The sequence below is a fragment of the Schistocerca americana genome, chromosome 1, assembly GCF_021461395.2.
Source record: "Schistocerca americana isolate TAMUIC-IGC-003095 chromosome 1, iqSchAmer2.1, whole genome shotgun sequence".
In the NCBI taxonomy this organism is placed as follows: Eukaryota; Metazoa; Arthropoda; class Insecta; order Orthoptera; family Acrididae; genus Schistocerca; species Schistocerca americana.
This window is the reverse complement of record NC_060119.1, coordinates 268,186,691-268,209,729: the sequence shown is the minus strand read 5'-3', so window position 1 is coordinate 268,209,729 and position 23,039 is coordinate 268,186,691. Positions and strand designations below refer to the sequence as shown.

The window sequence follows — 23,039 nt, the reverse complement described above, 5'->3', positions numbered from 1 at the left end:
CAAGTAGTGGGACATGGGCAATGGCAAGAAGTCGTGCACTACCAGCTGGAGTGCAATACAGTGGTGACATGTGCCCCATTATCATTCCAATTGCTGGAAAGACCTCACAGAAATCTTGGGAAGTGATGGCAGGGCCACCCATATGAGGGAGGGGAGGGGGACAGGGGAGGGGGGGATTCTGACAAGTTCGGGAGGGGGGGCCATTGAAAAAAATTATCTCTCTATATCTATTTTCGCTCACTATTCAACTGTGATTCTCTTTAATATTGAAATTTTCATCAAGCTGTCTGTGCTGGGCAATTGTACAATCATGTAAAGTCAATGTTGCTAGTGATGCTTTTGCTAGTTTATAAATTTAAAATAACAGAAAATCAACACAACAAAAAGATATTATACTTTTCTTGGGGCAATGCCCCCTAGTACTGCTTGACACTTGTCAATGGGATTCATGAGTTTTTGTGATGCTTAACACTGCTGCCAATTTATGCATTTTATGCAATTTATGCATTTGTACTTCTGTGTGTTACTTTCTGTATGGCAAATGGTCACAATAGAGCGTGAGCTGCAAATGTTGTCACCACTGCCAGAGACATCCCTGCACAACACTTCTGGCCTTGCAGCCACCAAACTGCTTACCTCTTTTTTCCCCATACTGGCATCTGACACGACTCAAGAAAAGTAGAAGAAGTGATAGTCAACTAACTATCAAACTCAATTTTACAACACATATTAATAATGAAGTATGGCAACGACTGAACACCCCCTACTGCGAAATTAAATAATAAATCCCCACAGCCATCATTTGGCTCATTTGTGAGCAAGAAATAATCGAAACTTTTCTGGAGATTAAATTTATTTAAATATGGACTGACTGATTTTCTTTCGATAGCTATTACTACTATTATTATTATTATTATGTTATATTAAAATTTGTAACTATTTAAAGACAGTACATTCAATCAATAAATAAATAATTGACAGAGGACTGTGCAGGCAGCATTTATTTACCACTGATGTGTAAAACAACATACTGAAGAATTAATATTTGTGATAATTAACTGCTTTGGGCTGAGATGGCCTAGGGACCCCCACAAAAATTTGTCTAGGGGCCCATGAAATCTATGGCGACCCTACGTGTCAGTAAATCATTGAAAGGTGAACGTGACTATGGAAGGTAAAAAGAAAGAAAGGTTGTTGTTGTTGTTGTTGTGGTCTTCAGTCCTGAGACTGGTTTGACGCAGCTCTCCATGCTACGTTATCCTGTGCAAGCTTCTTCATCTCCCAATACCCACTGCAACCTACATCCTTCCGAATCTGCTTAGTGTATTCATCTCTTAGTCTCCCTCTACAATTTTTACCCTCCACACTGCCCTACAATACTAAATTGGTGATCCCTTGATGCCTCAGAACATGACCTATGAACCGAGCCCTTCTCCTAGTCAAGTTGTGCCACAAACTTCTCTTCTCCCCAATTCTATTCAATACTTCCTCATTAGTTATGTGATCTACCCATCTAATCTTCAGCATTCTTCTGTAGCACCATATTTCGAAAGCTTCTATTCTCTTCTTGTCCAAACTAAAGATCGTCCATGTTTCACTTCCATACATGGCTACACTCCATACAAATACCTTCATAAACGACTTCCTGACACTTAAATTAATACTCGATGTTAACAGATTTCTCTTCTTCAGAAATGCTTTCCTTGCCATTGCCAGTCTACATTTTATATCTTCTCTGCTTCGACCATCATCAGTTATTTTGCTCCCCAAATAGCAAAACTCCTTTACTACGTTAAGTGTCTCATTTCCTAATCTAATTCCCTCAGCATCACCCGATTCAATTCGACTACATTCCATTATCCTCATTTTGCTTTTTTTGATGTTCATCCTATATCCTCCTTTCAAGACACTATCCATTCCATTCAACTGCTCTTCCAAGTCCTTTGCTGTCTCTGACAGAATTACAATGTCATCGGCGAACCTCAAAGTTTTTATTTCTTCTCCATGGATTTTAATACCTACTCCGAATTTTTCTTTTGTTTCCTTCAAAATGGTTCAAATGGCTCTGAGCACTATGGGACTCAACTGCTGAGGTCATAAGTCCCCTAGAACTTAGAACTACTTAAACCTAACTAACCTAAGGACAACACACACATCCATGCCCGAGGCAGGATTCGAACCTGCGACCGTAGCGGTCGCGCGGTTCCAGACTGTAGTGCCAGAACCGCTCGGCCACCAGCGGCCGGCTTTGTTTCCTTCACTGCTTGCTCAATATTCAGATTGAATAACATCGAGGACAGGCTACAACCCTGTCTCACTCCCTTCCCAACCACTGCTTCCCTTTGATGTACCTCGACTCTTATAACTGCCATCTGGTTTCTGTACAAATTGTAAATAGCTTTTCGCTCCCTGTATTTTACCCCTGCCACCATCAGAATTTGAAAGAGAGTATTCCAGTCAACATCGTCAAAAGCTTTCTCTAAGTCTACAAATGCTAGAAACGTAGGTTTGCCTTTCCTTAATCTAGCTTCTAAGATAAGTCGTAGGGTCAGTATTGCCTCACGTGTTCCGATATTTCTACAGAATCCAAACTGATCCTCCCTGAGGTCGGCTTCTACCAGTTTTTCCACTCGTCTGTAAAGAATTCACGTTAGTATTTTGCAGCCTTGACTTATTAAACTGATAGTTTGGTAACTTTCACATTTGGCAACACCTGCTTACTTTGGGATTGGAATTATTATATTCTTCTTGTAGTCTGAGGGTATTTCGCCTGTCTCATACATCTTGCTCACCAGATGGTGGAGTTTTGTCAGGACTGGCTCACCCAAGGCTGTCAGTAGTTCTAATGGAATGTTGTCAACTCCCGGGGCCTTGTTTTGACTCAGGTCTTTCAGTGCTCTGTCAAACTCTTCACGCAGCATCATACCTCCCCTTTCATCTTCATCTACATCGTCTTCCATTTCCATAATATTGTCCTCAAGTATATAATTTCCATAATATTGTCCTCAAGTACATCGCCCTTGTATAGACCCTCTATATACTCCTTCCACCTTTCTGCTTTCCCTTCTTTGCTTAGAACTGGTTTCCATCTGAGCTCTTGATATTCATACAAGTGGTTCTCTTTTCTCCAAAGGTCTCTTTAATTTTCCTGTAGGCAGTATCTATCTTACCCCTAGTGAGATAAGCCTCTACATCCTTACATTTGTCCTCTAGCCATCCCTGCTTAGCCATTTTGCACTTCCTGTCGATCTCATTTTTGAGACATTTGTATTTCTTTTTGCCTGCTTCATTTACTGGATATTTATATTTTCTCCTTTCATCAATTAAATTAAATATTCCTTCTGTTACCCAAGGATTTCTACTAGCCCTCGTCTTTTTACCTACTTGATCCTCTGCTGCCTTCACTACCTCATCCCTCAAAGCTACCCATTCTTCTTCTACTGTATTTCTTTCCCCCATTCCTGTCAATTGTTCCCTTATGCTCTCCCTGAAACTCTGTACAACCTCTGGTTTAGTCAGTTTATCCAGGTCCCATCTCCTTAAATTACCACCTTTTTGTAGTTTCTTCAGTTTTAATCTACAGTTCATAACCAACAGATTGTGGTCAGAGTCCACATCTGCCCCTGGAAATGTCTTACAATTTAAAACCTGGTTCCTAAATCTCTGTCTTACCATTATATAATCTATATGAAACCTTTTAGTATCTCCAGGCTTCTTCCATATATACAACCTTCTTTTATGATTCTTGAACCAAGTGTTAGCTATGATTAAGTTGTGCTCTGTGCAAAGTTATACCAGGCGGCTTCCTCTTTCATTTCTTACTCCCAATCCATATTCACCTACTACATTTCCTTCTCTCCCTTTTCCGACTGACGAATTCCAGTCACCCATGACTATTAAATTTTCATCTCCATTCACTATCTGAATAATTTCTTTTATCTCATCATACATTTCATAAACCTCTTTGTCATCTGCAGGGCTAGTTGGCATATAAACTTGTACTACTGTGATAGGCGTGGGCTTCATATCTATCTTGGCCACAGTAATGCGTTCACTATGCTATTTGTAGTAGCTTACCCGCATTCCTATTTTCCTATTCATTATTAAACCTACTCCTGCATTACCCCTATTTGATTTTGTGTTTATAGCCCTGTAGTCACCTGACCAGAAGTCTTGTTCCTCCTACCACCGAACTTTACTAATTCCCATTATATCTAACTTTAACCTATCCATTTCCCTTTTTAAATTTTCTAACCTACCTGCCCGATTAAGGGATCTGACATTATACGCTCCGATCCGTAGAACGCCAGTTTTCTTTCTCCTGATAACGACATCCTCTTGAGTAGCCCCCGCCCGGAGATCCAAATGGCCAAATGGGAGACTATTTTACCTCCGGAATATTTTACCCAAGAGGACGTCATCATCATTTAACCATACAGTAAAGCTGCATGCCCTCAGGAAAAATTATGCCTGTAGTTTCCCCTTGCTTTCAGCCATTCGCAGTACCAGCACAGCAAGGTCGTTTTGGTTAGTGTTACAAGGCCAGATCAGACAATCATCCAGACTGTTGCCCCTGCAACTACTGAAAAGGCTGCTGCACCTCTTCAGGAACCACACTTTTGGATGGCCTCTCAACAGATACCCCTCCGTTGTGATTGCACCTACAGTACGGGTATCTGTATCGCTGAGGCACGCAAGCCTCCCCACCAACGGCAAGGTCCATGGTTCATGGAAAAGCTAAACGGACAATATCAGCAACAGAAGAGCTAAAAGAACAATATCAGCAGAAAGTAAGAAGAAAAAAGCCCTAGGTGAGTTGCAAACTGTGGAAGAAGAATGCAGGAGTTTTAAAGAGCACACTGGTAGAAGCATCATAGGAGGTGCATGGCAGAACTAATTAACAAGAGAAGATACAAGAAGTTAACTTGGTGAAATTCTCAAGTTAAAGAAGTGCTTTTCAATAACAATAAGGTGTTTAGAATATGGATTTTAATAAAGGATGTCAGAAGCAAGTGAAAAATATGAGGGCTATCCACAAAGTACGTTTTGGAATTAAAAATAAATAAAGTATTGGAATTTTTTTTATTATATACAGATGAAAGCCACACTTAAATACTACTTTTCTACATAGTTGCCATTTAAATTAAGACACTTATCGTAGCGATGGACGAGCTTGGAAATTCTTTCGTCATAAAATTCGGCCGCCTGCGCCTTCAACCACGTGGTTACCTCTTCTTTTGGGACAGAAAAGGTGTGATTTTTGTGGATTTCCTGGAAAGAGGCACTACAATAAACTCTCAAAGGTAGTGCCAAACTCTGCACAACGTCAGAAGAGCAATACAAAACGAGCGCAGGGGAAAGTTGGGCTCAAAGATATTGCTGATTCACGACAATGCCCGGGCCCACACGGCAAATGCCACTCGTGAAGTTCTCGAATCTTTTAAGTGGGAGTTGTTTCCTCATCCGCCGTACAGTCCCGACCTGGCACTGAGCGACTTCCACTTATTCACAGCAATGAAGTGGTTGGCTATGCAGCGTTTTGATGATGACGCACAGCTTCAAGAAGAGGGAGTGGAGGCAAAATTTTCAGAAGCCAAAGAGAAGACAAAGTCATTTGAAGCTGTAAATTAGGAGATACACAAGTCAGAGGAAAAGATTAGGACATATCATTAAGTAAAACCTAATTAATTCTTCAAGAACTACAGATTTTAAAGGTCCAAATGTAAATGAAATGAAAAGAAGGAAGATTACCATTTATCATCTCATTACAATCAAATTCATTTGAACTGGGGCCCTATCTTAGCTGGCGAAGAAATTGGCAATAGCCTTTTCAAACAATCATCTCAGTACTTGTCTGAAGCAATTTAGAAAGGCCGCAGAAAACATACCTTTGGATGTACAGATAGTGATTTGCACCCTCCCACCACAAACATGAGTAGAGAGGAAAGTAAATCACAGTTAAGCTTTGAGGATAAAAGTGGAGGAAGATGAAGAACAGACATAAGTAATGTATAGTATATTGCCACCAGATGAGTGACAGGGCTGAAGCACACAATGGAAATCAGTTCCCACTTCATGAGCTCACAGCAAGTGCTGCTGAAATAGATACCCAGATAGTAAATAATCAAATATCCAGAGCCCTGCTGTTATGATCTGCAGAATTATCAGCAACAGGGTAATAGAATATTGCCACTTACAGCAATTTGTATATAGTTATGCATTATGACTTGACAATGCCCACTCAAAACAAAACCTTGAACAGAACTTACATTTCAGATATGCTTCAATAGTTTGCCTTTCCTTTAGTAACCTTCACTCTGTTAGAAACGGAATATGAGTATGCCTGCATGTGGTAACAATAGAGTACACTGACCATGTTTTACTATAAGGCAGCTCACACAGGTAGCTTCCATAGTGGTAAGGTATATAATTATGGGTAGCACAGGACCTAAGATGTATACTGCAGTTGATGCCTAGGAAAATTATTTTGGAAATTTAGGATATATTTATGGCATAACCTAAAGATTTCATACCTCTAGCACGTAACCTGATTAAAAGATCATTGTCCACAATGTTTTAGTGCAATAAGACTAATACTTATTTTATTTGGACAAAGCCTCAGTTACATAATAGATCCACTTTCCACTGCTCCAAGTCTTTCTGTTTTAATTTTAACTGTAGCTGCTAAGTGGATATTTCTCTTCCGAAAACCTGTTTCATCCCTTTCTCTTGACTTTCATTTCAAAAGTAAGTCACACATACTGATTTCCAATGTTAAGGGTTTAGTGCAAAAATTTTGCAGTATTATCCTTAAAAAATATAAACAATTTCTTAAGTTGGCTATTTGAACTGGTGCCCTCATTATAAATGGAGTGAATAGTTTGTTATCAATAAGAAGTGTGAGCATTATCGTTGAAATGTGCCCAGCTAGTATTCTAGTATAATACTGAGAAGCTTTCTCATGTCAATTCTGTCATTTCTAATTGCTCTTCTGGGAAGAAAAGGTAACCACTAACTGTGAATACCAAACCCAGTTTCAGGACAAAAATAATGGCAGTGGAAGAATTGTAAATACCTTGTTCAAATAACTTTCGGGAATATATCTGGGTGATGTCATCAACGGCTGCTGATATTTGGACAGGAGCGTGCCCTGCCATTTCCAGTGCATAACTGCTGCTAGTAAGCACTGTGCAACGGAACTACTTGCTGCAGTTATGCCTTGAAAATAGTAGGATCTGCTCCTGTCAAAATTTCGGCAGCTGTCGATGGTGTCATCCGACTGTATTTGCGTAAGTTCTTTGAACATTGTACAAACATTCATTGCTTCACTATCATGAACAACAAATTTAAATGAGAAGATCAATTAATAAGATCAGACATAATCAATATGGGAATAAACTGGCATACCTGATTGAATAATCCTTGTGCATACTACCTTCCGCTACTTGTATGATCTTGCAAAGATTGTAAGATAGGAATAGTATGACAGAAATTCCTAAAAAGAGTTGACTTTTGGAGAATCTTCTTTGCAGATTCAATGGAGTTCTCCAATTGAGACCTTTTTCAGAGTTCCAGAATTGCGGACCATGTGCATTGAATTGAACATAAATCTATCACAGACTAATGAATAAACAGAGGAATGTCACATTATTTGTGAGGCGATTCTACATCTACATCTACATCTACATCCATACTCCGCAAGCCACCTGACGGTGTGTGGCAGAGGGTACTCTGAGTACCTCTATCGGTTCACCCTTCTATTCCAGTCTCGTATTGTTCGTGGAAAGAAGGATTGTCAGTTTGCTTCTGTGTGGGCTCTAATCTCTCTGATTTTATCCTCATGGTCTCTTCGCGAGATATACGTAGGAGGGAGCAATATACTGCTTGACTCTTCGGTGAAGGTATGTTCTCGAAACATTAACAAAAGCCCGTACCGAGCTACTGAGCGTCTCTCCTGCAGAGTCTTCCACTGGAGTTTATCTATCATCTCCATATTGCTTTCGCGATTACTAAATGATCCTGTAATGAAGCACGCTGCTCTCCGTTGGATCTTCTCTATCTCTTCTATCAACCCTATCTGGTACGGATCCCACACTGCTGACCAGTATTCAAGCAGTGGGTGAACAAGCGTACTATAACCTACTTCCTTTGTTTTCGGATTGCATTTCCTTAGGATTCTTCCAATGAATCTCAGTCTGGCATCTGCTTTACCGACGATCAACTTTATATGATCATTCCATTTAAATCACCCCTAATGCGTACTCCTAGATAATTTATGGAATTAACTGCTTCCAGTTGCTGACCTGCTATTTTGTATCTAAATGATAAGGGATCTATCTTTCTATGTATTTGCAGCACATTACACTTGTCTACATTGAGATTCAATTGCCATTCCCTGCACCATGCGTCAATTCGCTGCAGATCCTCCTGCATTTCAGTACAATTTTGCATTGTTACAACCTCTCGATACACCACAGCATCATCTGCAAAAAGCCTCAGTGAATTTCTGATGTCATCCACCAGGTCATTTATGTATATTGTGAATAGCAATGGTCCTATGACACTCCCCTGCGGCACACCTGAAATCACTCTTACTTCGGAAGACTTCTCTCCATTGAGAATGACATGCTGCGTTCTGTTATCTAGGAACTCCTCAATCCAATCACACAATTGGTCTGATAGTCCATATGCTCTTACTTTGTTCATTAAACGACTATGGGGAACTGTATCGAACGCCTTGCGGAAGTCAAGAAACATGGCATCTACCTGTGAACCCGTGTCTACGGCCCTCTGTGTCTCGTGGACGAATAGCGCGAGCTGGGTTTCACATGACCGTCTTTTTCGAAACCCATGCTGATTCCTACAGAGTAGATTTATAGTCTCCAGAAAAGTCATTATACTCGAACATAATACGTGTTCCAAAATTCTACGACTGATCGACGTTAGAGATATAGGTCTATAGTTTTGCACATCTGTTCGACATCCCTTCTTGAAAACGGGGATGACCTGTGCCCTTTTCCAATCCTTTGGAACGCTACGCTCTTCTAGAGACCTACGGTACACCGCTGCAAGAAGGGGGGCAAGTTCCTTCGCGTACTCTGTGTAAAATCGAACTGGTATCCCATCAGGTCCAGCGGCCTTTCCTCTTTTGAGCGATTTTAGTTGTTTCTCTATCCCTCTGTCGTCTATTTCAATATCTACCATTTTGTCATCTGTGCAACAATCTAGAGAAGGGACTGCAGTACAGTCTTCCTCTGTGAAACGGCTTTGGAAAAAGACATTTAGTATTTCGGCCTTTAGTCTGTCATCCTCTGTTTCAGTGCCATTTTGGTCACAGAGTGTCTGGACATTTTGTTTTGATCCACATATCGCTTTGATGTAAGACCAAAATTTCTTAGGATTTTCTGCCAAGCCAGTACATAGAACTTTACTTTCGAATTCATTGAACGCCTCTCGCATAGCCCTCCTCACACTACATTTTGCTTCGCCTAATTTTTGTTTGTCTGCAAGGCTTTGGCTATGTTTATGTTTGCTGTGAAGTTTCCTTTGCTTCCGCAGCAGTTTTCTGACTCAGTTGTTGTACCACGGTGGCTCTTTTCCACCTCTTACGATCTTGCTTGGCACATACTCATCTAACGCATATTGTACGATGGTTTTGAACTTTGTCCACTGATCCTCAACACTATCTGTACTTGAGACAAAACTTTTGTGTTGAGCCGTCAGGTACTTTGAAATCTGCTTTTTGTCACTTTTGCTAAACAGAAAAATCTTCCTACCTTTTTTAATATTTCTATTTACGGCTAAAATCATCGATGTCGTAACTGCTTTATGATCGCTGATTCCCTGTTCTGCGTTACCTGTTTCAAATAGTTCGGGTCTGTTTGTCACCAGAAGGACTAATATGTTATTGCCACGAGTCGGTTCTCTGTTTAACTGCTCACGGTAGTTTTCAGATAAAGCACCTAAAAAAATTTCACTGGATTCTTTATCCCTGCCACCCGTTATGAACGTTTGAGTCTCCCAGTCTATATCCGGCAAATTAAAATCTCCACCCAGAACTATAACATGGTGGGGAAATCTACTCAAAATATTTTCCAAATTATCCTTCTGGTGCTCAGCCACAACAGCTGCTGAGCCAGGGGTCCCAGAGAGACATCCAATTACCATGTCTGAGCCTGCTTTAACCATGACCTTCACCCAAATCATTTCACATTTCGGATCTCCATCAATTTCCTTCGATACTACTGCACTTCTTATTGCTATAAACACGCCTCCCCCTTCACTGTCCAGTCTGTCTCTGCAGTATACATTCCAATCTGAGTTTAGGATTTCATTACTGTTTATGTCTGGTTTCAGCCAACTTTCTGTCCCTAGTACTATATGGGCGTTGTGACTGTTTATTAATGAGAGCAGTTCTGGGACCTTTCTATAGACGCTCCTGCAGTTTACTATTAGCACATTAATATTGTTATTCCCTGTTGCATTTTGCCTACTCCTACCTTGTCTCAGGAGGCGTCTTTTCGGGCCTAGGGAGGGAATTCTCTAACCTAAAAAACCCCCATGTGCACTGCACACGTACTCTGCTACCCTTGTAGCCGCTTCCGGCATGTAGTGCACGCCTGACATATTCAGGAGGGCCCTACATTTCTCCACCCAATAGCAGAGGTCGAGAAATTTGCACCCCAGATCTCCGCAGAATCATCTGAGCCTCTGGTTTAAGCCTTCCACTCGGCTCCAAACCAGAGGACCGCGATCGGTTCTGGGAACGATACTACAAATAGTTAGCTCTGATTCCACCCTGCGAGCGAGGCTTTCCGCCTTCACCAATTCCGCCAACCGCCTGTACAAACTGAGGATGACCTCTGAACCCAGACGGCAGGAGTCATTGGTGCCGACATGAGCAACAATTTGCAGTCGGGTGCACCCAGTGCTCTCTATCGCCGCCGGTAGGGCCTCCTCCACATCTCGGATGAGACCCCCCGGCAAGCAGACAGAGTGAACACTGGCCTTCTTCCCCGACCTTTTCGCTATTTCCCTAAGGTGCTCCACCACCCGCCTAATGTTGGACCTCCCAATAACTAATAAACTCCTCCCCCCGTGTGCCTGCTCGGACCTTGCTGAAGGTCCACTGGACCTGACGGGATTCCAATTCGATTCTACACAGAGTACGCGAAAGAACTTGCCCCCCTTCTAACAGCCGTGTACCGCAAGTCTCTAGAGGAACGGAGGGTTCCAAATGATTGGAAAAGAGCACAGATAGTCCCAGTCTTCAAGAAGGGTCGTCGAGCAGATGCGCAAAACTATAGACCTATATCTCTTACGTCGATCTCTTGTAGAATTTTAGAACATGTTTTTTGCTCGCGTATCATGTCATTTCTGGAAACCCAGAATCTACTATGTAGGAATCAACATGGATTCCGGAAACAGCGATCGTGTGAGACCCAACTCGCCTTATTTGTTCATGAGACCCAGAAAATATTAGATACAGGCTCCCAGGTAGATGCTATTTTTCTTGACTTCCGGAAGGCGTTCGATACAGTTCCGCACTGTCGCCTGATAAACAAAGTAAGAGCCTACGGAATATCAGACCAGCTGTGTGGCTGGATTGAAGAGTTTTTAGCAAACAGAACACAGCATGTTGTTATCAATGGAGAGACGTCTACAGACGTTAAAGTAACCTCTGGCGTGCCACAGGGGAGTGTTATGGGACCATTGCTTTTCACAATATATATAAATGACTTAGTAGATAGTGTCGGAAGTTCCATGCGGCTTTTCGCGGATGATGCTGTAGTATACAGAGAAGTTGCTGCATTAGAAAATTGTAGCGAAATACAGGAAGATCTGCAGCGGATAGGCACTTGGTGCAGGGAGTGGCAATTGACCCTTAACATAGACAAATGTAATGTATTGCGAATACATAGAAAGAAGGATCCTTTATTGTATGATTATATGATAGCGGAACAAACACTGGTAGCAGTTACTTCTGTAAAATATCTGGGAGTATGCGTACGGAACGATTTGAAGTGGAATGATCACATAAAATTAATTGTTGGTAAGGCGGGTACCAGGTTGAGATTCATTGGGAGAGTGCTTAGAAAATGTAGTCCATCAACAAAGGAGGTGGCTTACAAAACACTCGTTCGACCTATACTTGAGTATTGCTCATCAGTGTGGGATCCGTACCAGGTCGGGTTGACGGAGGAGATAGAGAAGATCCAAAGAAGAGCGGCGCGTTTCGTCACTGGGTTATTTGGTAACCGTGATAGCGTTACGGAGATGATTAATAAACTCAAGTGGCAGACTCTGCAAGAGAGGCGCTCTGCATCGCGGTGTAGCTTGCTCGCCAGGTTTCGAGAGGGTGCGTTTCTGGATGAGGTATCGAATATATTGCTTCCCCCTACTTATACTTCCCGAGGAGATCACGAATGTAAAATTAGAGAGATTAGAGCGCGCACGGAGGCTTTCAGACAGTCGTTCTTCCCGCGAACCATACGCGACTGGAACAGGAAAGGGAGGTAATGACAGTGGCACGTAAAGTGCCCTCCGCCACACACCGTTGGGTGGCTTGCGGAGTATCAATGTAGATGTAGATGAGCAGCCACATGTCCACTCACAGGCAGGGCGGGCGATGCCACACGGCCAGCCTCCACATTTACCCTCCACCTTGTGCACCGCGAACGCCGCTGAACCCGCCACTCCCCTTGGGGAGAGGGTGGCCCAACTGCGCCCGGTACCCGCGAAGATGTCTCGACAGCAGGGACAGTGGGTGAAGCATGTAACACCTGGGGTGTACCTTGCGACGCACCAGACTCCCCACTGCCGCTACACACCGAGGCAGCAGCCTGAAGACGGCTGACTGCGGCCATCAACACGTTCAGCTGTTCGCGAACAGTGGCCAGCTCCTCCTACGTCCGTACACAGCAGTCACACGTACTATCCATCCTAAGGAATCAGTTTACTGAAGAGAGTTAATCAACCTTTAACTAGACTGCTAATTCACTAAAGGCGGCTGATTATTGACTAAACTGTGATTGCCAGCCACTTCTTGTAAAAAACAATGAAAATAGCACTACCTGTCTCTCGACTGTATTGAAAACAAACACTAGCACTACTGGCACTATGGTTGACTAAAGGGACTCTCTCTGACTGTATTCAAAACAAACACAAAATCTATGGAACACTATTAATGGCACTCAACAATTAAAGCTTTCTAAAAGCAAAAACACACATGTGAAAATAAACCGAAAAAATTCTGTGAAGAAACATGCGTCCGATTTTTTATCATTACAAAACTAGAGCAGGTGGAAGATTACACACATCCACGAATGAGTATGGAGAAAAGTGTGAATATTACTTACCAAAATGCTGTGCAGGCATTGTGGCGGACAGAATAATGTTGGGACAGATGACTGATCCTTCCTAGAAGTTTGGGGTTTCTCCAACAGATGGCAGAACTGTGACATCGCACCAAGGCAACAGACGCAATCATACCCAGTGTGCAGTCACAGGTTGGATCAGCGAGCAGTCGTGAGGCTGTGTACATGTTGTGCCTGAGTGTTGTTTAACTGAGTAAGTCCAACAAGTTGAAAAGCGCATTGAGATGGGTAGACGACTTCTTGAACACCTCTTGCACGATGGATTGATTGCCTGTCCCACCACTATACTGCCCACCACAGTGCTTCCACAGCATTTCAGTAATATTCACAGTCACACTTGTCTTCATACTCATGCATGGATTGTGTAGTCTTCAACACCCTCCAGATCCATAATGATTGAAAATCGGACACATGTTCATAGGATTTTTGCGGTTTATTTTCACAAGTAGAATCACCTCACAAATTATGTGACATTCCTTCTCAGTCACCTTGCACACAGTATAAATCATACAAAATATCTTTTACTCTCTAGTTTACCAGATAGCAAAAAAGGTGGTCATTCCCTGATATAAATTTTGTACTGCAGATAAGTTTATCATATTAGTGTTCAACTCTTTTATTTTTTATTGGAAGCATCTACATTCATATAATTTACAAAAATACTGTTTAATTTTGGCAGTACATTTGGTCACATCTAAGAATAGGGTTGCAATGTTTTACATAATTAAAACATTCCTTTTGTCATGCCACTAGCTCAAAGAATTTGAGCACCCCACATGGAAAAATTTTTGTTTGGATTTAAAATTTGCTTTACTATTTGTCAGAATAATAATGAATAAAAAAAATAGGAGTGCGGGTAAGCTACTACAAACAGCATAGTGAACGCATTATTGTGGCTAAGACAGACACGAAGCCCATGCCTACTACAGCAGTACAAGTTTATATGCCAACTAGCTCTGCAGATGATGAAGAAATTGATGAAATGTATGATGAGATAAAAGAAATTATTCAGGTAGTGAAGGGAGACAAAAATTTAATAGTCATGGGTTACTGGAATTCAACAGTAGGAAAAGGAAGAGAAGGAAATGTAGTAGGTGAATATAGATTGGGGCTAAGAAATGAAAGAGGAAGCCGCCTGGTAGAATTTTGCACAGAGCATAACTTAATCATAGCTAACACTTGGTTCAAGAATCATAAAAGAAGGTTGTATACATGGAAGAACCCTGGAGATACTAAAAGGTTTCAGATAGATTATATAATGGTAAGACAGAGATTTAGGAACCAGATTTTAAATTGTAAGACATTTCCAGGGGCAGATGTGCACTCTGACCACAATCTATCGGTTATGAACCGTAGATTAAAACTGAAGAAACTGCAAAAAGGTGAGAATTTAAGGAGATGGGACCTGGATAAACTGAAAGAACCAGAGGTTGTACAGAGTTCCAGGGAGGGCATAAGGGAACAATTGACAGGAATGGGGGAAAGAAATACAGTAGAAAAAGAATGGGTAGCTTTGAGGAATGAAATAGTGAAGGCAGCAGAGGATCAAATAGGTAAAAAGACGAGGGCTAGTAGAAATCCTTGGATAACAGAAGAGATATTGAATTTAATTCATTAAAGGAGAAAATACAAAAATGCAGTAAATGAAGCAGGCAAAAAGGAATACAAACGTCTCAAAAATGAGATTGACAGGAAGTGCAAAATGGCTAAGCAGGGATGGCTAGAGAACAAATGTAAGGATGTAGAGGCTTATCTCACTAGGGGTAAGGTAGATACTGCCTAAAGGAAAATTAAACAGACTTTTGGAGAAAAGAGAACCACTTGCATGAATATCAAGAGCTCAGATGGAAACCAGTTCTAAGCAAAGAAGGGAAAGCAGAAAGGTGGAAGGAGTATATAGAGGGTCTATACAGGGGCGATGTTCTTGAGGACAATATTATGGAAATGGAAGAGGAGGTAGATGAAGATGAAATTGGTGATGTGATACTGCGTGACGAGTTTGACAGAGCACTGAAAGACCTGAGTCGAAACAAAGCCCCCGGGAGTAGACAACATTCCATTAGAACTACTGACAGCCTTGGGTGAGCCAGTCCTGACAAAACTCTACCATCTGGTGAGCAAGATGTATGAGACAGGCGAAATACCCTCAGATTTCAAGAAGAATATAGTAATTCCAATCCCAAAGAAAGCAGTGTTGGCAGATGTGAAAATTACTGAATTATCAGTTTAATAAGTCACAGCTGCAAAATACTAACATGAATTCTTTACAGACGAATGGAAAAACTGGTAGAAGCTGACCTCGGGGAAGTTCAGTTTGGATTCCGTAGAAATGTTGGAACACGTGATGCAACACTGACCCTACGACATATCTTAGAAGCTAGATTAAGGAAAGGCAAACCGATGTTTCTAGCATTTGTAGACTTAGAGAAAGCTTTTGACATTGTTGACTGGAATACTCTCTTTCAAATTCTGAAGGTGGCAGGGGTAAAATACAGGGAGCGAAAGGCTATTTACAATTTGTACAGAAACCAGATGGCAGTTATAAGAGTCGAGGGACATGAAAGGGAAGCAGTGGTTGGGAAGGGAGTGAGACAGGGTTCTAGCCTCTCACCAATGCTATTCAATCAGTATATTGAGCAAGCAGTAAAGAAAACAAAAGGAAAGTTCAGAGTAGGTATTAAAATCCATGGAGAAGAAATAAAAACTTTGAGGTTCGCCGATGACATTGTAATTCTGTCAGAGACAGCAAAGGACTTGGAAGAGCAGTTGAGCGGAATGGACAGTGTCTTGAAAGGAGGGTATAAGATGAACATCAACATAAGCAAAATGAGGATAATGGAATGTAGTCCAATTAAATCAGGTGATGCTGAGGGAATTAGATTAGGAAATGAAACACTTAAAGTAGTAAAGGAGTTTTGCTATCTGGGGAGCAAAAAAACTAATGATGGTCGAAGTAGAGAGGATATAAAATGTAGACTGGCAATGGCAAGGAAAGTGTTTCTGAAGAAGAGAAATTTGTTAACATCGAGTATTAATTTAAGTGTCAGGAAGTCATTTCTGAATGTATTTGTATGGAGTGTAGCCATGTATGGAAGTGAAACATGGATGATAAATAGTTTAGACAAGAAGAGAATAGAAGCTTTCAAAATGTGGTGCTACAGAAGAATGCTGAAGATTAGATGGGTAGATCACATAACTAATGAATAGAATTGGGAAGAAGAGGAGTTTGTGGCACAACTTGACTAGAAGAAGGGATCGGTTGGTAGGACATTTTCTGAGGCATCAAGGGATCACCAATTTGGTACTGGAGGGCAGCGTGGAGGGTAAAAATCGTAGAGGGAGACCAAGAAATGAATACAGTAAGCAGATTCAGAAGGATGTAGGCTGCAGTAGGTACTAGGAGACGAAGAAGCTTGCACAGGATAGAGTAGCATGGAGCGCTGCATCAAACCAGTCTGAGGACTGAAGACCACAACAACAACATTTGTCAGGCCTTTTACGATATTGGGCAAATGAGCAAAGATTTTTTGCAGCATATCAATCACCTTTCTTATGGCATTAATAACTTTAATACCAAGCAACTATGGTACATGTTCTTATAGACATGTACATCATTATTCTTTTAGAATAGTATTTGAACTAGCTATTACCCATAGCTATACTCATGTGTCAGTAGTTTTGTTATAAAGAGTGATGGTGAGTAAGTAAGCAAGCTATTGTACGTGCAATAATGTCAGCTGGCTTCACATATCTGCCTCTTCGGGTAAGCATAGTTCTTGATGGGAGTCCCCTCGGCCCCCCTCGATGCATGACGACATGGTGCATGCAGCGTCATTGCCAAGCAGAGCATGCAGAGGGGCTTGGGCATCTATAAATTATACAACAGGTGTACATTAACAGATTTAATAATTTTTTTGACATGGTTCATGTTCACTCAAGAAAAAAAAAGATGTTCCATTCCTTACTTCTTACTTCGTCCTCTTAGGGGGTCGGCTTCTTTCTTTTTACATCCTAAAGTAGCCTGATTTCTTTCACAAAGTTCAAGCTACCTCCATAGCAAATTTCATCAAAATTGGCTCAGCAATTTGGTTGTGAAAATGTAACTGACAGAATTACTTTCACATTTAACAATATTAGCATGGAAATATAGATAAACACACTGAGGATTGTGTAAGAATTGTACTCTAGCTGTTACATGCAATTGTGCTCCCACACCAGCAAAATGAAATGAAATGTGCCTATGGCTTTATTGGCAGGAAGATTTCGGATGTTCAGCTGCTTGGTGCAAGTCTTTTATTTAATGTCACTTTGCTGCCTTGCATGTCCATCATGATAAAACGATGATGAGGACAACACGCACATACCCATTCCCCAGAGGGGAAAATCCAACCCAGCCAGGAATCAAACCCGGGACTCCATAATTGAGGGGTAGAAACTGTAACCACAACACCAAGACCTCTTGATCAACATCAGTAGTTTTGTCATGAAGAGTGATGTGACTAACATAAAATTGGACTTTCTAAAATTATTAAGTAGCTTTAAACTGACAACAACAGAAAATAAATAATTTGTAGTTTGGTGCAGTGCAAATTTTATAATATTTGTTCATGCAATAAAGAAAGCTACCCCCACATGTATGCCTGTTACCCATGGCTACGTTCACATATCATAATCGAATACAGTCTCACTAAAAGTCCCCCATGTTCTACATCTAAGGACACAACATTTCTCTGTTTGTCATACAGCAATTCAAACGATGCTGTTGTTGTGAGTCCGCAATCATCTCAGAAACTAAAAGGTGCGGCACCGTTCATAGTAGGATATTAAAAACACACCATCAGGCAGTAACTGTAATTTATTTATTACCTCTTATGTCAATTAATAATTAAAGGTATGCCATTTACTAACATGTAAGTCACTGTCCATTCCATGGATTACTTTTTGAATATGACTCCTGTCAAATGATGCCCCCTCTGCACAACACTTTCATCTAGGTGGTGTTGGAAGCTTTCCATAACTCGGCATAACGTATTCCCTGGGACATTGCCAACGGCAGTTCTGATGTGATCCTTCAACTCAGGAATAGTGGCACAACGTGTTCAGAACACTTCTTGCTTCAGGTAGCCCCAAAGGAAAAAGTCTGCACATGGAAGGTCAGGTGAGTGAGGTGGCCATGAAATGTCACCAAAATGGGAAATTACTCTACCGGGAAATGTCTGTCACATTCTGGCTGATGCGAGGTGACTCTGTCTTGTTGAAACCATAATTGTTCCACATTCACATCGACCATACCTAACTGGGGAAGAACAAAGTATAGCAGCATCTTTAGGTAGCATTCACTGGTGATAGTTACAGCCACACCGCTGTCATCCTCAAAGAAGTAAGAGCCAATAATCCCAGAGGACACAACTACACACCACACTGTGACACGAGAACTGTGCAAGGGCTTGATGTGCAGTTCATGTGGGTTTACATCACTCCAATAACACATATTCTGTTTATTCACTGAACCACATAACTCAAAATGAGCTTCATCTGCTATCAGGATGGTGTGCAACATTTGTGAATTTTGGCTATGGAGATCACACATGGTTAAGCAGAATGTTTCATGTAAAACCCAATCATGAGGCCTAATTTCCTGAACAATCTGCAGCTTATATGGGTGAAAATGGAGATCTTCGTGCAATATTCTCCTGAATGAGCGATCGGATGCACAGTTTGTGCATGATGACAAGCGGTGCACGTACCCACCTCACAATGGTCTGTCCATCTGCAACTTTCCCATGATGTCCCTAAGTTGAAATGTTGCTGAAACAGATGCTGGGTAGCAATAACAGAGTCATTATTCTTGAAATAACTTTCAACAGCAAAGGCACGATGCTGTGCACTCCACTGCTCCATATCACTGTCACATTCGAAATGGCAGCTCTTTAGTGCACAAATGCGGCACAAGCTAGCATGCATTCCTGCAGTACATCATTGTACTATGCAAGTCAAATTATGCAATGAACACTGCCATACCCTGTATAAGAGGCACCTGACACTCAGCGGCTAAAATGTGATGGGCATGTGACTGGTTTTAGGATGGAAATGTGGACTAAACACATTCAAGAGTGTATAAGCTTTGTATTCATTATGCTGAATCTTATTATGTAGAACATATCAAACACGAAAAGCAGTCATGATAAAGTTCGAAAATCATAAGTCAAAACTTTCTCAATGAGTAATTATTGTTCCATGTTTCGCTGTACATCTTCAAATCAATAAATATGTCACACTACACATTTTCTAAAGCAACCTATTTTCTTCCTCAGTGTTCAAATTATCGCCAAAGCAAATTTCATCAAAACCAATTCAGCAGTTTAGTCATGAAGTGTAACAGAGTTACTTTCACATTTATAATATTAGTGTGGAAGTATGGATTTCATTGGTGAATGTGTGTGTGTGTGTGTGTGTGTGTGTGTGTTTTGTTTGGATGTAATTAGGATAGCCTAATTAAATCCTTGAAGAGGTTCAAATGGCTCTGAGCACTATGCGACTTAACTTCTGAGGTCATCAGTCCCTCCCTGAAGAGGTATATTGCGTTATGGAACAATACATAAAATAAGACAAAAGCAATCACTCACCTATAGTAGAATGATGTGTGGTGCAAGACAAATGTAACAGAGAACAGTGTTCACTTTGAGTTCTGGCTCTAGTTCTATAAAGTGGATACATTCACACATATAGCCACATTGAAAAAAAAAAAAAAAAAAAAAAAAAAAAAAAAAAAAAAAACACTATTACATCATGATGTAAGATGTTAATGAGTCTAAATACCCAAGCACGTTAAGGTGATTCTTTTGTTTCAGATACAAGCAGTTATGCGTGGATCAAAAGATGAATTTGACAGCTTGAGCAGCTTAATCTGTTTCCCCTTGCTCAAATACCCGCCAATACATAGTTCCAAAAATTGGAACATTCTGTTCTATTTGGTGATTCTCATTCATCATGTACTACATTTATTGTTGTTTTTACTCCACTGAATATACTTTTAAAAAAATTGCAGTACAGACCATTTTCTGAGAACCACAATGCAACTCCATGAGAAACGTGTGTAACAGTTTCTTCTGTTTCTGTAATTCCAAAATTAAATATGTTTGTGTCATCTTCAGAGAGTACTGAATCTGCTTGATGTATTTTAAGTGGATAGTGGTTCACCTAAACAATGAATAAGAGGGGACGCAACACTGAACCCTGTTAGATGCCACTCATGACTTCTACCCAGTCATTAAAATTTTCCCATCTCTATCTCTGATTCTATTTTCTCATAAGAGTCACTAGGTGCATCTTGTCCTTTGTTTTGCCAGGTAACTGTAATGGGTAGATGGAGTCAGCTTAAACAAATACTGCTCATACTATGTTTCATGAGATGCTCAGTGCCAACACGAAACACGTTTCTATCTTGTTACAATTCCCCACCCCCCACCCAATGCAGTTTTATGTTCCATTTGACAGAACAGTACCAAATCACACTCATCTAATGCAATATTGCACTATTTGGTTTAATAGTACAAGGCCTATCTTAAAAAGTATCTGACCTTTGGCCCTAATCCCCTTTAAAGTAGGCCCCTTGTGCTTGCACACACTGCCAGAAACACCTCTGCAAGGTTTCTTTTGGAATGGTGTTCAGCTCCGTCAGCATGTTCCGTATTATCTCTTCTCTACTCTCAAAATGGGATCCTTTCAGTGGCATCTTCAATTTTGGAAACAACCAGAAGTCACATGGAGCCATGTCTGGAGAGTAGGGAGGATGGCGAACGGCTGTAATTCCATGTTTGGCAAAGAAATTTTGGATCAATTGGGATGAATGTGTGGGAGCGTTGTCGTGATGCAGTTGCCAGTTTTTCGCCATCATCTCCAGTTATCATGGTGTTCAGAAACCCAGGATTAGTGTTGGCAGTGTCCATAAAGTCCTGTGCAACGTCAAAATGGAGGTCTTTTTATTCCAGCGACAACAACTTGGGCACGAATTTCACAGTCACTCAGTGCATGTTCAAATCATCATGCAAAATTGCATGTGCAGAATCTTTACTCACTCCAACCTCTTGGGCAATCTCCCGCACGGTCAAAAGACGATCTGCCATCACCAAATTTTACACACTCTCAACAACAGCTGCACTCTGAGCAGTTTGGGGCCTGCCAGAATGCTGGTCACTCTCCGCTGATGTGCGGCCATTTTTGAATTGGTTGAACCACTCCTTAATTTGTGTTCACCCATCACATCTTCTCCAAACACCTGCTGAATCTTACAAATTGTTTTGCTTTGAGAATCACCAAGCTTTTGACAAAATTTTATGCAGTATCTTTGCTCAACACGTTCAGTCATCTCGAGAGAATTGGTAATCCAATGAACACGTTGTGTAGCACCTCCCTCAGTGACCGACAGGCAACGACTGGCACGCTAGAAGGCGTGGACAAAATTCATGCATGTGCATAAAGGTCTCTTCCTTTACTGTGTACAGTGGCACTGCACTATTGTCTCTATTTTATGCGGGAAAATCAAAGGTCAGAAACTTTTTAGACAGTCGTATGTGCCAGTAGGGCAGCAAAACAAGGAGAGTAACTATTACTCCAGCCATGAATGAGTAACCCTGTTACATGGTGGCAACAGATAGTATGTTGCAAGCTGGCACATGTGACATATCAAGTTGAGGAAGGAAAACATGGCAAATGAGTTTTAACCAATCCTTCACTGTCTGTTGTTATCAACTATTTTAGATACTGACTGAGAATTAGCCATATAGGCACCATACTAGCAAAGTCTGGTAAAGTATTCAGTCGATGCTGGAGTACTAAGTTATGATAAAACTATGCCTAGATAATACCCTTTTAAACTGTCATACAAATTCAGTCCTAGGAAACAAGGCGCCTCCTGTTGTCATCTGCAGTGTTGTGACAGTGACAATTCACCAGCCTGGTGTATAATACTTGTGATGAGATCTACTACGTTCATGATGCTGCCTCATAAACATGAAAAGGGTTTAATATGCCAGGAATTCTGAGGTCATTAAAAATGAAAGGGAGTCCAATTGCAGAAATAAGAGGGAGAAACTGATTGCAGCTCAAGTAAAGGAAGCACCTCAGCACTTTTCTGAAATCATTTTCAGAAGTCACAGGATACAGAAATCAGGAACATCAGTCACAGAGATCCTATTCACAAAAAAGCAATTTGCTGTTCAGTGTGCAGTTTGCTCTGCTAGCTATCCATCTCTATAGCTTTCTCTCATGAACTACTCTGACCAAATAGACAAATTCTGACTGGAGAATGGTTAATGGAATGAAAATCATTAAAAACTTCCCACTACGAAGAACCTACAATGATGGGGAAACAAAATTGTGGCAGAGGAAGATTCTGTAGCAACACCAAATTGCATGTTGTGTCACCTATTGCACATACATAGCTTATAGGACATCATGGGAATTTCATCAACTTGACACCTGAGAAAATCAGATGTTGGGTCTCCTAGCATATCAAATACATTAAAGGATGCGAGAAAGAGTAATAGAAGGCACAGATGTGTTACAAGGTCATTGATTAATTCATAATCTGTAGCCTCTTGTGTTGTAAACTAACTGAGATATACTTTGATCCCAAAAAAAAATACAAGCATTAGCAGCCAC

General features: G+C 41.0%; 1 protein-coding gene across 3 annotated transcripts in view; it reads right to left on the bottom strand.

Annotated features, from left to right (window-relative positions):
- The window catches only part of LOC124621941 (adipocyte plasma membrane-associated protein-like), a 121,170-nt gene that overhangs the window by 79,719 nt on the left and 18,412 nt on the right, over positions 1-23,039 (bottom strand). The window contains exon 1 of one of the 3 annotated variants that reach the window (XM_047147465.1): positions 5,889-5,893. The exons of the other annotated variants lie outside the window; for them this stretch is intronic. The gene's annotated coding sequence lies outside the window, so the exon portion shown is untranslated. Of the gene's footprint in view, positions 1-5,888; positions 5,894-23,039 lie in introns of those variants that run through there. 3 annotated transcript variants of the gene reach the window in all.